The 15504-nt window shown below is 35.2% G+C and overlaps 1 protein-coding gene and 1 long non-coding RNA gene across 3 annotated transcripts in view; one reads left to right on the top strand and one right to left on the bottom strand.

Moving 5' to 3' along the window:
- The window catches only part of BCKDHB (branched chain keto acid dehydrogenase E1 subunit beta), a 106711-nt gene that overhangs the window by 79029 nt on the left and 12178 nt on the right, over positions 1 to 15504 (top strand). The gene's annotated exons all lie outside the window — the stretch shown is intronic.
- On the bottom strand, positions 924 to 10025 carry LOC109366216. 2 transcript variants are annotated; one of them, XR_002112385.2, is made up of 5 exons: positions 9213 to 10025; positions 8678 to 8902; positions 4917 to 5000; positions 4620 to 4768; positions 924 to 1216 (listed from the first exon to the last, which is right to left on the bottom strand). It is a non-coding gene; the product is annotated as an uncharacterized LOC109366216 (long non-coding RNA). The 2 variants fall into 2 exon arrangements; XR_002112384.2 differs by lacking the exon at positions 8678 to 8902 and having other exon boundaries at positions 932 to 1216; positions 9213 to 10013.

The following is a 15504-nucleotide window of genomic DNA, read 5'->3' as shown; positions in this document are numbered from 1 at the left end:
AAAAAAAATAAAATAAAAAAAAACCAACAACAAAAACTCTGCAATACACAGAAATGTAACTTAAGACTTTGGTGTATACATTTTTTTTCCTATCTTTTTTGTTTTATAAGGAAAATCCATATAAAGTTTAAATATATGTCAGAAATGACTGTGAGACCTGAGGAAAATGTAACTAGCTGAAAACTGAAGGACTCTTCAGAACAGAGCAGTTGTACATTAACCCCCAAGGATTACATTCAAGCCATGTAATGGATATGATTTGTGAAACTATGAAAGACAAGTATTAAAAGCAAGGTCCTTGAAAACAGACTGATTTTGGCCTTGCTAATACAGCCCAGTGCTTCCCAGTATTCAGGTTAGTCAGGCAAGCTTTGCCCTTGTTAAATTTGTGTTGGCCATTCCCAAATAGCTTATGGTTCTTGATGTTCTTAGGCACAGCATCTCGGTGCCTCGCTCCATTATCTTTCTAGGAACTTGAGATTATGCTGACTGTCTTATGGTTTAGTAGATGTTCTTTCCTCGCCCGTCCTGAAAATACAAATATGTTGCTACGCAGCTCATACTCTTTCTTGTTCTTTCAGTCATACTAGCTATGAGGAAGAAATCAACTATTATAAATCATTCTCTGCTGCTGGAGATTTCTTCTAAGAAAAATAAGTAAATCAATCTTGTATCAGCCATCTGATTTAACTGCTGCACCCAGTGGCCTGAATGGAATGGATTGGCACAAGTGTAGTGGCTTAGGTCTGTTCTTATGTAACTAATTTTTCTAGTTAATTTAGAATTTTACAGTAGAAAGGGAAACTAATTATAATATTCTGCAAAAAGCAAGTGCCTTCCAGTTATTACTGAAATTTGCAAAGCTGCAGTGCTCGTGTGAGACTTGGATATTTTGCTCTATATTGTGTTAACATATCTATCTCACTGCCTAAATTATCTCTTATCTGGTCTGTCAAGTCCAGTTGCAATCACACAGGTCAATTAGATTTTTGTTTAAACATTCACCTGATGTACTCGTCTTTAAAATTTAAGCAATGGTAGTTTGAGATATTTGCAAAACATAAGCTAAGTGAATAATTTATTGTTTTTGAGAGAAGAAAGATATTTATTTTGGAAATCTGGTAAGCTTCATATCCCAAAAGGATGCATGGTCCTCAACATCAGATTTCTCTGCAGGTTTTTGGCAGTGTATTCCTTCTCAGCATCTGGAATTGGCCTGAGAAAATGGACAAATGGAACAGTTATCTGAGAAAAATTTGGAAAACTTTATCTCCTAGGTTCCTGTTTTGCATATTGTTGGCTGATTTAGAGAAAGCTCAACTTCAGTTTGGAAAGTTTGGAGGTCCGTGCTGTGTTTGTGTAGGAACAATTAACATCAGAAGTGCAGTGTTGCAGCCTGGGTGTTCATCTGTTATCTGGTGCATATCTTTCCAGACCAGTTCCCTGCTGCTGGCTGAGCCTTAGCAGACTTCTACTCTTACTTTTCTGAGTTGAATCGTTTCCATAGGGTTTTAGTGCTCGAATCCGTTTATATTTGGGATTACTGGAAGATATTTGAGTGAAGCCTAATTGCTTGTCATTTATGGGACAATGTACTAGATATTCTGAAGAGCCCTTCAGATCTCCACATTATCAAGTTAAATTGTCACATTATTTAATTAAACATTTTATTTTTTTTCCCGGTTTTGAATGTATCTTGCTTATTTTTATTATTGTACTATTTATATACAAACTTGAGCAGCTTTTTAAAACATTTTGAAGGAGTGCAATCATATGGTCCTATTTAAAAGGAAATATTTAAATTCATCTAATGAAAACTTTTTGTGGTAAACTGACTTGTTTTTAATTTGGACCATAAAAACAATTAGAGAACTGTTGCGAAGTTGCAAATAAACCTGTTATTATTTTAAGATGAATTGCAGAGCAAGCAAGTGTGCTCTGTGAGGGATTTTGCAGAATGAAGCATGAAATATATGCCTAAATTACAGAAGTGCAATGATTTAGGTCTGCAAACTAAGGTAGTATTGGCAAGAAGCTAATTGATCTTGCTGAGACTGCTGCTTTGAGATGGTGCTCATCAGCAATTACTGTGTTATTGTATTGAATTACTCTATAACTGCTCCACTGCTACTGACTGTATCAATGTGATCAATACAGCGTTAACAGTTGGAAATGAAATCTTTAAATCTTCAAATTTGTACGAAATTTGCTAACTTCACTTATAAATCATAACAGCATGTGACCATTATAATTCAGATCAGAGATGTGTGGATGTAATTGGTGTATTTGCTCATTATGCATTACTTAAAAAAATTAAATTGCTTAAGAAACATTCAAAACAACATTGAATTGATTACATCTGGGAACATTTTATATTCAAAAGCAACAATATCAATGCTTGTAAGTGAATGTTCTCCAAAGGCAAACTGTAGTTTAAAGTTGTACTGCAGGCTGCCAGTTTCTTAATACGATTTGCTTTGTCAGAGATTTAATCAATTAACGTAAAAGCTATCTTTATTTTCTCTATCAAAAAAAAAAAAAAAGTTTGGCACATAGAGGGGGCATATAATCTCTGCTGTCTCCTATTTTCTAGCATGGAAAATACTCTAGGTTTGTGAAGATGTCCAATTTAGGCTAGAGTTAGGAGAGAAATTCCATCTCAGAAACAAGAAATAACAAGCAGCTAAATAAACAGCACAACTCAGATCACATTACTCACAAATTCTATAGCTGGCAACAATTAAATACTGAAACTCTTCTCATTTTGAGTGAGAGGTGATAATGTCATCTGCTCAGACAATTAATAAACTTTTAAAAGGCAGCACATTGTGTTCAGAAGTATTTTTGTCAGTTTTATTGGTGATAGGAAACATGGAAGTAGTAAATTCCTTGCAATCAGCTGTTGTTTTGCCAGATATGTCAGTTTAGAGTCAAACTATCTTCAGAGCAGGCATTAGTTGCCAAATATTGGGCTATTTCAAAGGACATTTCTGTATTTTGAATACTCTCAATATTTTGAATAAGGTGAGGAAGGCATTTATAGGTGAGATTAACACATTTATCTATGAAGGTATGGAGATCAGCTTTGAATTGTAGAGGGAATTAAGAATTTTACATTGAAAGTGCTACCTAGTGTCTAGTGTGAAGTAAGCTACAACATGAGAAACATATTAATAAAATGCATCAGATGGGAGCAGCTACCCTTTGCAACATATATGTACTTTGAATATCTATATACATCTAGATTGGTATAAAATAATCATTTGCAGTCATAAATCTTGCGTAAAAATGCTCTCAAAGTTTATAAACTAAATCAAACTAAATTTCCCATCCTTAAATTATTCTCACTGAAGCAATACTGTACCTTTTCAATCATTACTCTCTTAATGAATGGCAGACTTCGAAATCATTCGTAAAGAATGAGCTGTAGTTTTTAGCAGTATGCAGCAGGGAAATGTGGGGATTAAATGTTTTTGAAATGAGTTAAAAGATGATTTCTTGTGTTTAAATTTCTGAGAACTGAAATGGATCTGTCAAAAATCGGACCGGTTTAATGTAATGCTATAACTGAAATGACATGTTACTAAACGACATTAAAAAGCTTCTGCTTGAATTCTTTAGTCACCAGTAAAGAATATGCTAAAGAATGTGAGTTTGATCAGCCTGCTACATTCAGCAGATTCCCTGGTTTTCAGACATCACGAAAATCCTGAAACTAACACAGAAATCTGTTTATTTTTTTGTGCAATGCAATTACTTCTAAGTAGTGTCAGCCTCAGGGAAAAGAAAAAAAAAAAAGGGAAAATTAGTATTAGTTCAATACTTACAATTTGCTAATATTATTAGAAAAAATACTACTGGATTTGAGAAGGGAGTCAAACAAAACTGTCTTATGAGGAACCCAGTAGTGCTTGAGAAATTGAGAGCTCATAAGAAAAAATGGGGAGGGTGCAGTATCAAAATTCTAGTCTTGTAAAGGTCAGATAAAATTAATTCTGGATGACAAGCACATGAAGAACAACAAAACATGGTGCTGAATGAATGAATAAATAAATGCAGTTGAAACTATGGTATAAAATTGGCTTTGCCCTTGGCTTACTAGCTTTGGTAATAGCCTAGACAGAGACTTTGTATGTATTACATGCACAAAAATATTCACAGATCATAATAAAAAATCGAGCAGGACTATATTGACAAAATCTATGCTGTTGTTAGATATTCTTTCACATCAACCAAGCTTTTTCACAGAAATATTTTGGTATGGAGAGTTTTTTAATAAGCTTATAATTACTGAATTTAGTGGACGCTTTTCTGAACTTTCAATTCCTTTTTCTTCATTAGAAATTGGAATTTTTAACAACAGTTTCATGTCTGGGGAAAACATATATTAAAACATATTATTCCAGAAGATAAGTTTGGGAATAAAGGCTGTTAATGTTTTTTTTTCCTCTGAAATCGTTACTCATAAGATCCAAATTATGAAGTGTGTGCTTGATTTTCAAGTGGGCAGCGTTCTGCAGGCTTTTGCGAGTGAGCTTTTGTATGTGAAATTTTGAAAATCAGTGTATGTGAAATACATGCACTGCATGTGGGTTTGGTGATTTGATTTGTTCATGTACCGTAAATAAATGCTCCATTTGTTGGAAACGCTGTTGCAGACTTTGCAGAGCAATATGCTCGAGCTCGTTGGAACCACTGACAGTTTCGATTATGTAGCTGGGAAATGTTGAGCTACCAATTACTCATATATCTTGTGTGAGTCTTCACCCTGGAATATTAAGGAAAGGAAATTTCATGTCAGCTCAGAGCTCTTACATATTTATGGAAAGAGAGTTGAAAAACTAGGGTTTGCATCTGTAAAACTTGGGTATTTATATTTTAAACTAATTGATGCTCTTAACCCAAGGTATGCTCACCTTATCTAGGCACAGGGCAAGGTCATGAAATGGTGAAGTGTTGGAGCCAGAGCCTGGCACTAGTGAAGCAGGGGAAGATGTGATCTTTAATAGAAAACAAATTTGTTAAAGACACAGCTCTGCAGATAAGTATGCTGGTAGTGAGTATGTGACAGTGAAATAAATGCTTGAACGTTGCAATACCATGTAAGTATTTTTTTACTTTGTTTACACTACTGAGCTTTTTTTGGCATATGGTAGTTTTTAGTATTGAAGTTTCACAGTCTTTTGGCTGGATCCTATTTTTTCTATTCCAAAGTGGCTCTTTTGATTTAAGACATGCTTTTCAGTGACATCTACCAGCATGTACTGATTTATTGCACTGAATGAAAAATAAAGATATCACTTCATTAGGTATGGAGCCGTTGGGATAACTGAGTCTGAACATAGAAAAAGAAACCAAACCAAACAGCACTTCTAATTTTCCAGCTTCCTACTGTTCTTTATGGCTTTAATAGCTAAAATTTTCAGTTTTTTTTTTTAAATAGCAGTTAATTTTTGATGCATTTATTTCCTGTCTTGATAGTTGCCTGGGTCAGATTAAGTGAAGGGGCCAAGAAGTTTTGCTGCTTTAAGCTTTGCCTCTGGTTGAAAAGCAGAAGCCGTGGCAGCACCAATGTCCCAGGGCTTGAGGAATGTGTGCAGGTGGGCTCCCATTCTATCATGCTGTATGGAGATCTCAGACAAAAAGCTTAAGTCAGCTCCTGACTCTCCAACAGCCAGATGAGACTAGAAATAGCCCACTTAAGTGTCCTGGTCTTGAATACTTTGTTGGGAGAAGAGTTTTATGTTAAACATTTCACTGTCCAAAGTGAATTTTTAAATTCTTTGAGGTAACACTCAGCTGCAGCTGCTGCCGTTTCCCATTGGGTAATGTTCACAGCAAATTAATACGCAGTCCATATTTACACAGTGGCTTCTGAGTAACAGAAGCTGCTTTTAGCTTTGTAAAATGACCAGACTGGGGGCTGTCATTATCATTTCATCATCTGAGGGTCTCACCTGCGCTGCCAAAAATTGGAGGATGGTGGCTGTGCAGCCCCCAGGTGCTGCACAGGCCCACCCCGAACACCAAAGCCTGAACTTAAATTGGGTCCATGGGCCTGTAAAGTGGTAAGGCCTCACCACTGTGCTGCACCAGCCCTTTTCAGAAAAGGGAGCATGGTGTTGCATGCAGACACTACTGTGTGTCACTTTTTGCAAGCTGGACATTTTCCTTCCTAGTTTGTACAGAAGTACAAGTAGAAATAATGCATAAACATAAATCTAGAAGCCGAACTGGGGAGCTTTGCCACCACCACAGTGCACTTCATTATTGCAATTTATTCTGACCACAGTGCAGCTGGGAGCGCTGCTTGTGTCAAGTAGCACTTGTAGAAGGTGTTTGCCACTTGAAATTAAAAGTACATATGGAAGAGTGCACACTGAATTGATTTTATCAGAACAAACTTGTGATGAATAGAGCAAGTTCTCATCGCTTTCTCAGGTGCTGACATCCACACAAGCAGTCCGAACGGACTGGTTGCTGTGTTCCATCCAGTTGAATTGCTATAAGTATAAAGGAAAATCAGTTGTCTTTTACAAATTTTGAAATAGTAATATTTGATAATGCATATGCCTGTCATTTTGTGTGGCCAAAATACCCATTGAGTCCTGCCTGAGTATAGTAGGGCTGAACCCACTGAAAACAGAGCGTGGAACTGGTTTGGTTTAAGTCCACAGTTCAGTGGGCTGCAAGGTGTTTGTTCAGTAAAGTAAATACGACCAAGGAAATTTAGTGTTTTTTAACTTGTTCAGCACTGTTTCTTTCACCAAAAAACCAAACCAAACCAAACCAAAAAAAACACATAAAAAACCCAAACGCACAACAAACCCAAACCCAAACATTACCTATGTTTACAGTTTCAGATTGCTACAACAGTTGTATCCAATAATACTATCAATGCTGTAGAACACAGTGAGATCATTTCCTTATGAAATTATAAATACCAATCTCTGATTTACTTTCTGCAGTTTTCAGTTACTCTGACCTCTGGAGATAGCATTCCTTGTGTAGTTTGCTTCTGTCGTCTCCCACTGAAGTGTAAGAATTTTAAGTAAAACTGAAAGCATTTTGCAGCTTACAGTACTGGTGTTTTTAATCTCAATGTAATGTTAAGCTCTTCTGACAATTTAAACCATCCTCTTTGTTTGCACAATAGAGAGGAATGGTAACTAATGAATATTAGAATGAAAGAATTTAGGATGTCTTTCTATTTAAATATTAATCCTATTTACAAAACAATATTTCAGAGAAAAAAGTATATTTTTGGTATTACATTGTAGTATTTTCTTCTTTCTTTCTTTCTTTCTTTCTTTCTTTCTTTCTTTCTTTCTTCTAAAAGATAATAAATTATCCCTAATTCTCTCTAAGTAAACAGGTATATTTCAAAGTATCACCATTTCAAATCAGTTTTTAAAAATCTTTATTTTCTCTAAACACAGCCTAAGATGATTGCAATTTGAGTTAATTGCTTGCATGTGCTCTAGTTTGTAGTAGGTCTACAGCTTCGAAAATTGAAAGCTATTCTGCCTATTTCATAGCATGAGTTTTTCTCTTTACAGTACACTGCAGAATATAAATACTGAACCAAAATATAGAACAGTATCTTAAAACAGTCTTTCTTCACTAAAATGATCTATTTATCCTTTGCCATTTTCTGCATATTATTAACATTCTAAAGATAAAAAAAGAATATGTTATTAGAAACAATGTTATCTGTTGAGAAAAATGTACTTTTTTATTAAGAAAAGTCTGAGAAATCTAAAACATAGCACATTATACATCTGAAACTTCAGTTTTCCATGTGTAAAAATCATGGTATTAATTATGGTATTGTATCTGAAACTCGGTATGTTAAAGCTTTTTTTTTTTTAATTAAGGAGAAAATTTTCCTTTTTACAGCTGTTCATAGGTTTCATAGTAAAGAACAGTTTTGAATAATATAACGGAAATTTCAAGGGCTACATTTGTACTCTTGCCAAATGTAATTAATTAAGTGTAAAAAAAATACATCAGAGGCTAATCATACAATTAAAATACACAAACTGCAGTCGTATTTTTAAACAGTTTACTGAAGTTGAATCATCTGTCAGTTGAAGCTGAAACACAGGTGCTAGCTCCACGTGCTTTATAATCTGATCCCAGCATATAAAATCTTTGGAGCAATAAAAATGTTTGTGTAAATGAATTGTTTTAACTTTCAATTCTCATAATATAAATGCCTTGAATCGTGAAACCTCAGACCGAAGATATTCCATCAGGGAGGCAGAAATGCTAGTAACAGTGAAATCCAAAAAGCGTACAAGAAACAGCTTTTGGCTTTATGAGTCCAAAGACAACTCACGTGGTGTTCCTGCAAAAACTTAAGGAGAAAAAAAAACAACAAAAACCCACTGCTTAAATCCCACATCATAATGTGAAAGCTCCATGCTTTTGTTGGACAGCTGAAATGGATGAATCCTAAAGTATTTTAAGATTGGCTGCTGCTCTGAGTACAGTTAAACTTATACTGTGCAACATTGTCACAGAAAGTAAGTTATCTGCAAGCCCAAGTTTCTGTAATTAAATCCTGGAAGGCCCCTTGGGTGGCTAGCATTGACTGGTGTTATTCAAGAGAAAGAAGCATTGCATTTCATTTACGAAATACTCAAATAGAAAAATAATGCATCTACCTCTTTACCTAATGTAGTTTCAGTATTTTTCTCTAAGATGAAGTGAGGAAGATGTGCAGATTCTTGTGTTTTAATGCATCTGTAAGGCATGGATAGGTCCAAGGAAGTAGTAGGGAAAGCAGAGAGGTGAAAATCACTGAAGACTTGGAGAATAAATGGTCACCCAGATCCACCAGGGCTGCCTGTACATTGGTTGTTCCAAAAGTAATGCACTCTATTTATTTCCATGGAAACTGCAACAGATACAAAGAGCACAGTAACACCGGTTTATAGAGCAAAGTCTTAGCTACAAAACATTTTTTTTTTTTCCAATATAGTCACTAAGAGTAGCTCTGCATTGTCACCAGCGATGAATAGGAGCAGGCAGACTAAACTCATAAAAATCTGCAGCAGTGGAGATGACTCACTCTCACCACTGCTGGAATACACCACTCACTGCCTCACGGTGCTCATAGCCACTGTTTGGTCTCCATAAACATTCCATAACATTGATGAATGTCAATGGCTGCCATTTTTTCTGCATGGTGGAATTCTATTCCATACCTTTGCTTCAGATGCCCTTCCATGTCAGACTGCTTCTCTACTGCTACTTGTTGCATGGCAACAGAATGTCATGGAATATTTGTGGGATGGTTCAACTGCCAAACTACCTCTTACTTTGTGCGCCAACAAAATAGGAGGCATTACTTTCGGAGTCACCCTAGTACTTAGTCCCTGTAAACCTATTATTGCAGTCAGGCAGGTAGGTAATTACATACATCTTTTTCATCCTTTAAACAAGAAAAAGGCAAAGTTCCCTTGTATTTTGACTAGTGTGGATTTTTTGACAAAATGCCTTTCTGTCAGAAACTACCATCGTTAGATCTTTTTTGCCCTTTTAGCAGACAGTTTTGTCAGGCAGCAGTTTTGTCTTTCCGGATGGAACTTCTGACTTGCTTGATTGAAAATCTGAATCATTTCCCTGGTCTGTTTCCACATTTTTGCATTCACAACCATTAGATGAAATATACGTACGAGGAGGAACAGAAAGGAATGCGGGAGCTCCAGTCCCCAAGGTGAGCACCTTGGCCATGGAGCAGAAGTGCCATACTCATGCTTGCTTGCTTGCTGTTCAGTGACACTGCTTCTAGGGTGAAAAATGTATGCACTGTTTTTGTATACTGCATAGGATGTTGCCTTGTTTCCTAGAACTACTATTTATCTGAAGAGCAGAGAGTTTTTGCTTCAGATATCTCCCTTTGATATTCAGATCATCAGGACCAACTAGGTCATTTCTTCAACTCTAAGTTGAACTTACAGCATATCTGTTGTTCTATTATAACAGAGTTGCAATTAATTTTTTCTAGATGGAAAAATGTATTTTTTTTTTGTTTATTTGTTTCCTTAGAGATTTAAAAAAAAAAAAGTTATGTGAAAGGGAGTGAAATTTTTTGATTGACAAGAAAAGAATGAGATTGGATAGGGGCAAACCATTTCTTGACTCCTACAATTTACATTGGTTTTCAGGCTGCCCTTTCTTAGAGCCTGGTTAATTAGTTCAAAGCCCTTTACCCAGTCCCTCCCCACCAAAAGTGAGCAGCCTGTTTTCTCCTGCATGGCTTGGAGAAGCTGGCCATTAAGCTTTGCAAGCTGGATTTTGAATGTTTATAACATAACTATAATTTTTCTTTTAAAGTAGTCAAACTCATTTCTGAGGAGATTACATGAGGTTTGGAAGCTGCACTGAAATGGAGATATATTACTGTGATGAAACAGGTGTGAAGCCAGAAGCTTAATTGCAGCCATGCGTATGAGGGACAAGATTATCTCCAGGAATGACTGTGTGAAAAACTCAATGAGAGCTGCCCCAAGACTTATTTTAATTTGACTTCTCAAAACATCGGGCAGTTCTTAAGCTGATCAGAGCTGAGTCTTGCTTTGGGTGTTAGGGCTTGCAAAGTTCACTAGTTCTTAGCTACAGCATGTCTTCCTCATATCTGGTAATAAAAATGATCCTCAAGAATATGGAGGCTGCAAATGTATCTGATATGAAGTCTCTGTAATAACAAATAGTTTTCATGTCTGTCATACCTTTCTAATTTCTAACCATGTTTTAAATTTGGTAATGCGATGTTTAGGTCTTTATGTATGATAAGAAAACTGTGACATGTCTGCTTACTATTTTGCAATGAAGTATCCCTTGCACAGCAAAACACAGTTTTCATAACAGTTATATGGATTCTTTTTTCCTGCAACAGATTGACAAATAAAACATTCAGTAATTTCAGTCTCCAAGTCTATGCGTGAAGTTACTACCAATGAGAAGTTAAAATCTTGCATAATGGTGCAGGATTCTAGTTCCATAATAGCAAGAGTCCTGAAATATATGCCTGGATATGTTGTGTGCTGCTGCTATATCTTTTTATGAACTTATTTCATCCTCTGTTTTATGGTGATCATCCAGATAAAATTTACATTTATGATTGTTTGCTAAGAAATACCAGGTGTTTTAAAAGAAGCTAGCACTGAATTTTCTTGTGTACACTGTAGGTGTCAAGATCAAATCTGCAGTGTGCACGTGTCTGAATCAACAAATATATATATATCTGTTGGTAGAATTAATGCAATTATTCATTGATAAATATATCGATGGAGATATGCTGTATTTAATCCCAGTGGGCAGAAATGAAAAAACAGAAAATGCCTCTGAAAATGTCAATTGTAACACTATATATTGCTGTGTTGAGGAAGCGAAATGTTCTTATTTATTCAGTATGATTCAGAGAAGCAATTTATCTTGAACATGTTTTGGGAATGCTTCAGATGAGCAAATAACTTAGTAACTGATACAGAATAAGCAATCCAATTTTATTATAAGATTACTTTATCAACATTGCATTTCAAAATCCATTTTAACAACTTTACTTTGGAGCAATTCTGCTTGATTAAACTAAAATTGAGAAACCTAATTTCCTTTGAGGCAAGATCCTCTAATTCTACATATTTAATCACTATCTGTATTTAGAATGCTGAGAAAAGGCTTTTTCGTATTAATAAGCATGACGGGATTAAGTGACTAAAATGTGGATGTTATCTTTCCAAAAGTTATAAAGAATCTCCTGCTACTCTCTATATGATAGAAGTTCTCTGATTTAGTGTTGAGGAGGGAGAACTGAACTTCTCCCATTTTCATGTTTTTTTTGAGCTAGTAACCATCTGTTTCTGAATACTACATATATCATTACCTACAAGTGCACAGTTTTATAATTGTGGAACAGTATATTGTTAAACATTTTCCTTATCAGTTCATTCAACTTCATTACTTAGAGAAGGTTAAGAAATTCTAATTGGATTCCATTCTGAGGAAATGATAATTTCCATCAGCCACCTCATTTGAGAAGCAAGTTACTCTTAAACCTGCTGACATGAATTTATAGGAACATCTTCAGAATTTGTCAAATCACCTCACAAACGCCATAATGTTTTCTCTGTGAGTTGCAATCTTCAATCACCTTTAAAACTGAATATTACACCAACTTTAATTTCCAGCAGATAGTCAAGAAACTTGAAAGTTTTAAAGTGAAATAAATGTCTTTGCCCCAAAGTATTTCTTTTACATTCTAAATAGCCTATTTAGGTTTTCTTCTACTGCTATTCAGATTTATTAGCTGTTCATGACTTTAGTAATGTTCTGCAATTTACATAATTAGAAACACTCACACTCTCTGAAGTGACCCATTACGAAGCAAAATGTTATAATTAAGGAAAATTACCCTGCCTTAATCATTGTTTGTTTTCAAAGACGCTGACAAACTTAACGTGTTGTGTAACAGCCCAGAGTGAAAAGACTAAACACTAGTTGATTAGAGCTGGGAAATTTTGATATATTTTTCATATTCCCATTTTTTGAGGGGAAATAAAACAGGAAAAAAGAAGTCTTGAAAACATCTGTTTTAAGACAGCAAACAGTAGTCATTTAGAAAAGTTACAGCAAATAAGGATGAAATCTTTCAAAAGATAATTGGTTATTGGAAACTATTATACTAAGAAATAACATAAGAAAACTGCAAAGCAGCAGCTTAAGTTTCGGGATGCTTTGTTCACCACACTGCAGTAAGCCTCAGCCATTGCTTTGCTTGGTCAGAGGGTCTTCTAGACTGAAGTTGTTTATTAACCACTAAAAGTTAAGCTTTTCTTTCTCTATAATTTGAGGTGACCAGTAAAATAAGTAGAAACATCTTGAAAAATTATCTGCTGTTCAGAGAAAGCTGCTTAAACCTCTTATTTTTATTAATTTTTTTACTATGGATAGGAAACTATGCAGCCAATGAAACCCATAATTTCTGGAATATCCCTGAATTCATATGGGATACAAACCATGAAAATAATGTGTTACATGTGAGTTTTATTTGCCGTTTTTTTTTGTTTTTTTTTAAACTAGCCACTAAAGAAGACATTTGAAACACATTTCCTAACTTGATCAAGACAAAGGACAATGTTAAACTCTTAAAGCTGGATCTTCAGTAATATAAATTTGTATCTGCAGTATCTGAAGGATTCTTCATAACAGTTGTTAGCAGAACTGGTGGGCTATATTTCTACCAGCTGACACATGAAAAAAACAAGCAAACAGAAACAAAACTGAGAATTAATATAGTAACCAAATGCAATGAGAACAATTTTTGTGCATGCTGGTTTTTTTGTTTTTTTTGTTTTTTTTTGCACGGGTTTCCCATCTTCAGGCTTTGCAAAGGGATAAAATACTGGTTTTATTCAGTTACTGTATTCTGATACAATTTTTTGTCAGACTAACGTTTTCTTAAACTAAAAATGTTACTGAGTTTGTGAGTTTTTATATAGAAAGTCTGTATTGTGCCAAAATCAACCTATACCAGGAACCTAATGGATTCTGGTATAATAAAAGCTTGATGGTAAAAGAACTGCAGGGTATACAATGAACTTTTAAAATTTAATTATTACTATTATTATTTTTTACATAATCATGCAGCTTATTAGTTGGGCAAAAGAGGAAGAGGTGATTGAACTTGCATCATTTACACTCTGCTCAGTTATATACCACCAACTTCCGGCAAGTGGATAAAAGGACAAATGCTTTTCCAGAGAGTTTTACAGTAGAAATAGTATTTATTTAGTTGTAGAAGATACTGGTAGGATCTTCTGTGGAGCAGTGTAAGAATCACGGTTGTCTAATTTTAAGAAAAAGTTTTGGAACCAGACTGTCTGAGTGAGGAGCTGTGAGGACAGATGTGCAATGTGGAGAGCTTGCTTTGTGAGCTCTTTCGCAGTGCCCAGGTCAAAATAAAGGCTAGATAACCGTCAGAAATACCTTGTTTTACTAACACTGAGCAAGAATAAATGAAAGAATTTGGGCTTAAAATTTGAAGAAGAGTTGTAATCTGTCCTTTAGAAAGAAAGAGCAGGCTTTAAAATCTGGTAAGTACAGTATAATACAATGCAGTTCAATCACAGTCTATTTATGATAGAAGCCATGGCCATCTGTGTTAGCTGAGACTAGACTTCCATTCTGTGACCCCATCAAGTCTTGGAACCTTGTGCTTTCTCAGAAACTCGTAAAAGAAAAGCTGTTCAGGTAGACATGCCACAGTGGCCTGATTTATTGAGTAGAATTAAAACACGTAGGGTGGTAGAAGCAGGAATTTCCCTGAATGGTTGGTCACTGTTTAAAAATGTGTTTTGGTTTGTGGTTGCACAGCTGGAAGAAAACATCAATATCAGCGTACTTCATCTCCCACTTCTGCCATCAGAGATGATCTTATGGGTCAGGAATTCTGATTAGGGCAATGGCGGGTTTGGCCACCAGCAAAAGAAATGAACCTAAAAAAAAGCTCTGATTTCCACAGAATTCTGCTTTTTGGTTTCTCTCTTTATGCTTCTTATTATATGTCATATATCCCAGCCTCTGTGACTGCAAATGGCTGGAGGTTCTGCTGCTGTGTAATTACAGATTACTGGGTGTAAGCGAAACGAGAAGCCCGGTGTTTTTCCAAAAATATGTTATATATTGAAGAAATCAGTTACATGGAGACAGACCCTTGATTCTTAAATGGCCCTGCTTTAACGTAACAACCGTGGATTTTATTCCAGAGGAGAGAGATTGACTGCTGTTTGCTGATTACCTTTACTGAATCAGACCTTCTGAACATTAAAACAATCCTCATTCATATCACAGTTCTGATTTATACTTCCTTCTGTTATCCCATTCCTCTAGCATGCAGTTTGTGTTGATAAATTTATTTCAGCAAAATTTTTACTTACTTTAGAAATTGAGAAATAACTTTCTGACTTACTGAGATGAGGGAAACGTTTTGATTTTTACTATTTAGCAGTCATTTTGGGGAAAAGAAAACCTGAGCTTTCACTGGGTTGCAATTTCCTTTTTGCAGTATCACTATCATTAAGCAGGTAGCTTATTTTACTTTTCTTTCATGGCAACTCTAGTTGAAGAGTTACTTTGTGTAACTGAAAAGAAGAAAATTCTGCCGGGTGCTTGATGTTAACTGAGACAACATTATAGATATTTCACTTTTTGCTCTATGTCTTCATTCTTTGTGCAGTAGATAATATTGGTAGAAGAGAGAGGTTAGGTTGCCTAAAAATTTATAGTTTTCTCTGCAGCAGAAAGTTCAATAGTGGAGGGAAATATAGTACTTTATAGTTGATTTGATGTAAAAGTAAAGTTCACATCATTGTTGTATGATTTTTAAATCTTCAGTAGGATTCATTCATTGTTTCTCAGTATTTTTCTATGGCAATCCTTTTTACTTTTTGTAAAACCTTGGTGCATTTCTCTCCAGACAATTTTTTTTCTTTTTTT

This window comes from Meleagris gallopavo, chromosome 2 (genome assembly GCF_000146605.3).
Source record: "Meleagris gallopavo isolate NT-WF06-2002-E0010 breed Aviagen turkey brand Nicholas breeding stock chromosome 2, Turkey_5.1, whole genome shotgun sequence".
Classification (NCBI taxonomy): Eukaryota; Metazoa; Chordata; class Aves; order Galliformes; family Phasianidae; genus Meleagris; species Meleagris gallopavo.
The sequence above is the reverse complement of the archived record's forward strand: the minus strand, read 5'-3'. Positions and strand labels throughout refer to the sequence as shown.